The following is a 6,000-nucleotide window of genomic DNA, read 5'->3' as shown; positions in this document are numbered from 1 at the left end:
TGCAGTGTCCTGTTTTAAGCCCAGTTGTTGATGCTTTGGGTGTGTGCATCCACTGTCAGCTCAGGTCACAGGGCTCTGCGTAAGCTTGGGCTTTGCTGTCTGAGTTCGTGAGTTGTTGGATGTCCCAAGCTTCTGAGGTTGCTGCTATGCTTCAGTAGCCTTCAAATAGTGGGTGTGGAGATTAAGCTGGAAAACTGAGCTGCTACAGTTAGGAAGAATGTTTGATCCCGTGACGGAGAAGTCATGTTGACAAGCACAACTGCTATGCAGTGGAGGCTGTCATCTATCTGCATCTGTCTGTCTGTCTATCTATCTATCTTCATCATCATCATCATCATCATCATCTAGTCTCATTCATTCATCACATACAAGTATGTGTCTTTCTAATCAATTTGGAAGCTCACTCCCTATTAAAAGGAATGAATTATTTCTTTCTTTCTTTTCTTTTTTTTTTTTTTTTGACAGGCAGAGTGGACAGTGAGAGAGAGAGACAGAGAGAAAGGTCTTCCTTTGCCGTTGGTTCACCCTCCAATGGCCGCCGCGGCTGGCGCGCTGCGGCCGGCACACCGCGCTGATCCAATGGCAGGAGCCAGGTGCTTTTCCTGGTCTCCCATGGGGTGCAGGGCCCAAGCACCTGGGCCATCCTTCACTGCACTCCCTGGCCACAGCAGAGAGCTGGCCTGGAAGAGGGGCAACCGGGACAGAATCCGGCGCCCCAACCGGGACTAGAACCCGGTGTGCTGGCGCCGCTAGGCGGAGGATTAGCCTAGTGAGCCGCGGCGCCGGCCAGGAATGAATTATTTTTAACAGCCTGCTAATACTGATACATAAATCATGAAGAAATGGTACACAGAGGCCTTCAAAGAGTTCATGGAAAATGTGTATTATGAAAAAAATCACTGCATGGATTTCAAATATTTGTGCAACATGATAAACTCATGGTAATTTTTTTATCACATGACTGTACAGGATCTGATTTGAGGCACTAAGAAGGATAAGACATCAACTTGGAAAGAGACTCCATCAGAATAAAATGGATTCTGCTAAAATTGAAGAATATGAAGCTTGTGTGGAAGAGTGGTGAAATTATTGATACTTTATTAAAAGTTAATGGGGACAACACACCATGTAAGTCAACAGTTTGCAAATGAGTAACTCATTTTAAGAAGAACAGGATGGGCCGGTGCCATGGCTCACTAGGCTAATCCTCCGCCTAGCGGCGCCGGCACACCGGGTTCTAGTCCTGGTCGGGGTGCCGGATTCTGTCCCGGTTGCCCCTCTTCCAGGCCAGCTCTCTGCTGTGGCCAGGGAGTGCAATGGAGGATGGCCCAAGTGCTTGGGCCCTGCACCCCATGGGAGACCAGGAGAAGCACCTGGCTCCTGGCTTCGGATCAGCACGATGCGCCAACCACGGCGGCCATTGGAGGGTGAACCAATGGCAAAAAGGAAGACCTTTCTCTATTTCTCTCTCTCTCTCTCACTCTCACTGTCCACTCTGCCTGTCAAAAAAAAAAAAAAAAAAAAATAAGGAACAGGATGATGTTGAAGATGAACTCACAGCCACAGTCTATCCACATCAAATATTTAACCTCACTGGGTCTCAGTCTTATCTGTAAAACAAGAATTAGCTTACTTAACTCTTCAAATAGAGATTTTTTGTGCATTTTCTAAAATCATGTGTGTACAAAATTCAGTTTAATGCCCAACACTTGGTATGTTCTCAGCTTAGCTAGACTCGGGACTTGATTTTATTTATTCATAGAAAAATAACCAGGTTTTGTGGAATAAAATTAATGATGGATTAATTCATAGAGAGGATTCATCTTTACAAGAACAATTGAGAAAATGTTCCCAATGAGCATAACAGCTCTGCTGGCAACTCTGCTACACCCTCCTCAGTCAAGAGCCTTGGGAAGAATAGTGCATTTTTACAAAGTTGTTTGAGATATAGACACTTGTGCTGGATATGTTTATTGCTTTTTAAAATCTTATTTCTCTCCTATTTCTATATTTCTTCTATTTCTATTTCAATTCCAGCTGTATTAAATAATCAGATACAGCATTATTACTATTACTATTGTATAATGACTAGGATATATTTCTATTTAATTCAAATTTTTTCTTGTCTCTTCTGTTTGTCTTTTGTTATTAATTTTTATTTCCTATATGTTAACTTCCAGAAGTATAATGTTCTTTATTATAGTTGTAAGCATTACTGCCTTTAAAAATTAATGTCCTACAATTTACAACTGATAATTTATATAATTAATCTTTATTAATTTATCAGCTCTTCTGATAGCTTATCCTTTTTGTTTGACTTCCATGGAATTTAAAGATATATAATTATACACTGATAACTTTCTTTATATTATGAATGTGTAAAATCTACCCATTTTCTGATAGTGTAATTTATATAGAACCAAGCTTTTTATTATTATTAAAAAGTCTCATGGAATCAATAGTTTAAATGGATGCACATTTAAAACATCGTTAGTGATGCCAGAAAGATCTAGTAATTATTTCTCACTTGTAATGAAGAATTATCTATTTTATCCTTTGTCAACATAGTGCTAGAAGTTGACATTTGAAGAGTGAGAGGTATACTTTTTATCACATAAAAAAGCAGAGAAAATAAAAATTGTTCAGTAGAAACAAGAAATAACCACTGTCAACAGTTTGATGAATCTCTGTTTATAGCTACATCTATACATTTATTCATCTTATTTTTCTCTTTACAAGAAAAGATCAATTTGTAGAAACTTCTGAATTCTAGTGTTTCAGAACATACTGGATAAAGAATATTTGACAATATAGTAATGAACATTTTAATTTGCCCTTATATATTATTTCATATTATAAACATTATTGATTGGATATGTTTCATTATTTGATATGCAGGAGGACAAAAATTATTAGAGTCATAGAACAAAAAAAATCTGAGAGCCTAATTTGAGGAAGTAATTAAAGAAATGGAAAATCATGATGGTAAATGGTTAGCAGAGAACTCAGATGTCCTGTGTTCCCTTTTTACTGGTTATGAAATTACCAGCTAGGTCTTGACCTCTCCAAATCAAAAGTCTTTTTTTAAAAAATAAATAGTATAATAGTGTTTACTTTATATAGCTGCTGTATTAAATGAGAATTCATGTAAAGCATTTAGCACAATATCTGGCAAATATTTCACTAAAAATTTTAGTTATTAATTATAGTCAAAACTTAGCACACCTCTGCCATGCGTGTTTGTTGAAAGGGTGGGAATCATTAAATATGTGAAAAGAAAGGGTGGGGGAGGGAAAATAAGTAATTCAGAGAGACAATCTAACATTCTATGCTAGAAATAGATTGTGGGGTATAGCAATTGCCCCTGGACAAGGACATTTTGAAATTATGTTATCTTTACGAATTCCCACCCATACTGCTGGGCTTTTTAATGTAGCCCCCGATTCAGCTGGCAATGGTAGAATCCTTAATCACCATCAATAAGATTAGGGAGCTTCTGCCATTACTGTATTCTAGTTTCCGGGTTATTTTAATTTTATCTTAAAGTTAACTCTTTAAAAAAAACTGTTTATTTCTTTGATTTTTTTTTTTTTTTTGACAGGCAGATTGGACAGTGAGAGAGAGAGACAGAGAGAAAGGTCTTCCTTTGCCGTTGGTTCATCCTCCAATGGCCGCTGCTGCCGGTGCGCTGCGGCCGGCGCACCGCGCACCGATCCGATGGCAGGAGCCAGGTGCTTCTCCTGGTCTCCCATGGGGTGCAGGGTCCAAGCACTTGGGCCATCCTCCACTGCACTCCATGGCCACAGCAGAGAGCTGGCCTGGAAGGGGGGCAACCGGGACAGAATCCGGCGCCCCGACCAGGACTAGAACCCGGTGTGCTAGCACCGCAAGGAGGAGGATTAGCCTAGTGAGCCGCGGTGCCGGCCTTATTTCTTTGAGTTTTAAAATTTAACATTTTTAAAACATTTTGCCACATTCACTTCAAATGTAGACATGAAACATACACATATATACTATTTTTCTTGCAAAGATATTAATATCACAAAGTGAAGGATTCATGACACTGATTATAATGTGGAGAAAGAAGAATATGTTGCATTTACATGATATGATTCAGGGAAGAATTATGTACAACTATATGCCAAATGATATAACATCCACACATTCTGCATTAATGTCTGCTTTTACACTAGTGGCACAATCTAAACTTCTCACGTGTCTTTCCCTTTAGTAAGACTTGAATGAGAGGAGGCACTGATGGAAGGAGATATCTAAAGGTGAATGTGGAAAGATGGTGGAAACTGCTGCTCCCTCCACGTGCATTTTGCTTTCATAAGCCTCATTATCTTGCTGATTTTTAGTTACTGGGCAATGGATTTTGTAGGTGGCAATTCAAAGCTAACAGACAGAGCAACACAAAAGAATAGTTCAGTCTCCAGGAGAATTGGAATTTGCACTCTTGTTCTATCTGAGGTGTGGAGTTAGGACTCAGTTCTCTCTCCACTCATAGCCACTGATTTACACAGTGCTAAGGGACTAAACTTTCAGACTGAGGGAATGGATGCACAATGGGAAGAGACGGCAAATCCCCGAAAGGAAATGCACTGTAAGGTGCAAGGAGCCTGGCATGGTGCTTCCGAAGTTGCAGCAGCATTAGTGGGAGTAGAGCTTCTGAGGACAGCCTGGTGGCTGGTGGCCTACACCTGCCTACAGCCAGGTATGTGTTTGCCATCTGGTGGCATGTGTTTGCCATCAGAAGGAAGCAACAGAGGACAGGGGCATCTCCTACTCCCTCCTCAGGGGACCTCAAAAACTCTCTTGCCAAGATGAAGGTGAGTTGAGAGAGCTCAGCACCTCAGCAGAGGCTAGGATAGGGGAACAAGGCTGGTGGGTACAGCCAGGAGTTGAGGCCAGCATCTGTGACTTAGCTGCTAGTGATGGGGACATCAGTGCTTTCTGGTGAAACTCAGCTACTGTGGTAAGTCGAAGATTAGTGGAGGTGAGGGTGACCCTGTAGTGTGTCTCCAGAAATGGAAACATCGGTGGGCTTCAGTCAAGACTGATTTTTTGGATGCCTGTAAGACATTCCCTAGGGACTTGTAGAAATACTGGCTGAAGGAAGATGTGATGCTTTGCAAGGGGCCTGTTTCCTGATGAACCAGGGCTCAGAGTTGTCAAGATTCAGAGATTAATGCTAAGAGGGTTTCATTTGTTGCTGGGGCTTACGAGGTGCAGTGATAACGGGGAACATTAGGGTTTCAGAATGAAGCTGCGGTCTTTGAAAATTGTTTCCTTGTTTTCACTTTTGTCATATTCAAAATCCAAGATAATGTAGAAAGATTTTTTTGAATAGTTATAATTAGGGAAACATTAAGCAAGGTATTTATACAAAGGAATATTAAGCAGAAATCAAAGCAAATGTACTATAGCAACATGCAACAATATGAGTGAATCTTTGAGCGGCAACATTTAGTGAAAACTCTTAAAAATTTTCCTACAACAAAACTGTATTTAACTCATAATTTTAAAATAATGAATATAAAAATATACTTTTAGAAAAAAATGAAGATATTTAAAATGTTCATGGAAAATGGAATTAAAAGATGCTTCTTTTGGTACAAAAATTTTTGAAATCCATGTATATAAGCAGTCTTAAAAATTTCCTGAAAATACATATTCTGAAAACACTATGCATGGATTTCAAAAATTTTTGTACCAAATAAACTTATCTTTTAATTTGACTTTTCCATTAATCTTAAAATTTTTAGCTTTTTAAAAAGATTTATTTATTTGCAAGGCAGAATCACAGAGGGGAGAGAGAGAGTGAGAGATAGGGATTTTGAGAGAGAGAGAGCGAGAGCGAGAAAGTGATCTTCCATCTGCTGGTTCAATTCTCAAATGGCCACAAAGACTGGGGCTGAGCCAGGCAGAAGCCAGAAGCCTGGAACTCCATCTGGGTCACCCATATGGGTGGCAGGGCCCAAGCAGTTGGGCCATCTT

This window comes from Oryctolagus cuniculus, chromosome 7, assembly GCF_051225735.1.
Source record: "Oryctolagus cuniculus isolate XC-2025 breed Fujian yellow rabbit chromosome 7, ASM5122573v1, whole genome shotgun sequence".
Lineage (NCBI taxonomy): Eukaryota > Metazoa > Chordata > Mammalia > Lagomorpha > Leporidae > Oryctolagus > Oryctolagus cuniculus.
The sequence above is the reverse complement of the archived record's forward strand: the minus strand, read 5'-3'. Positions refer to the sequence as shown.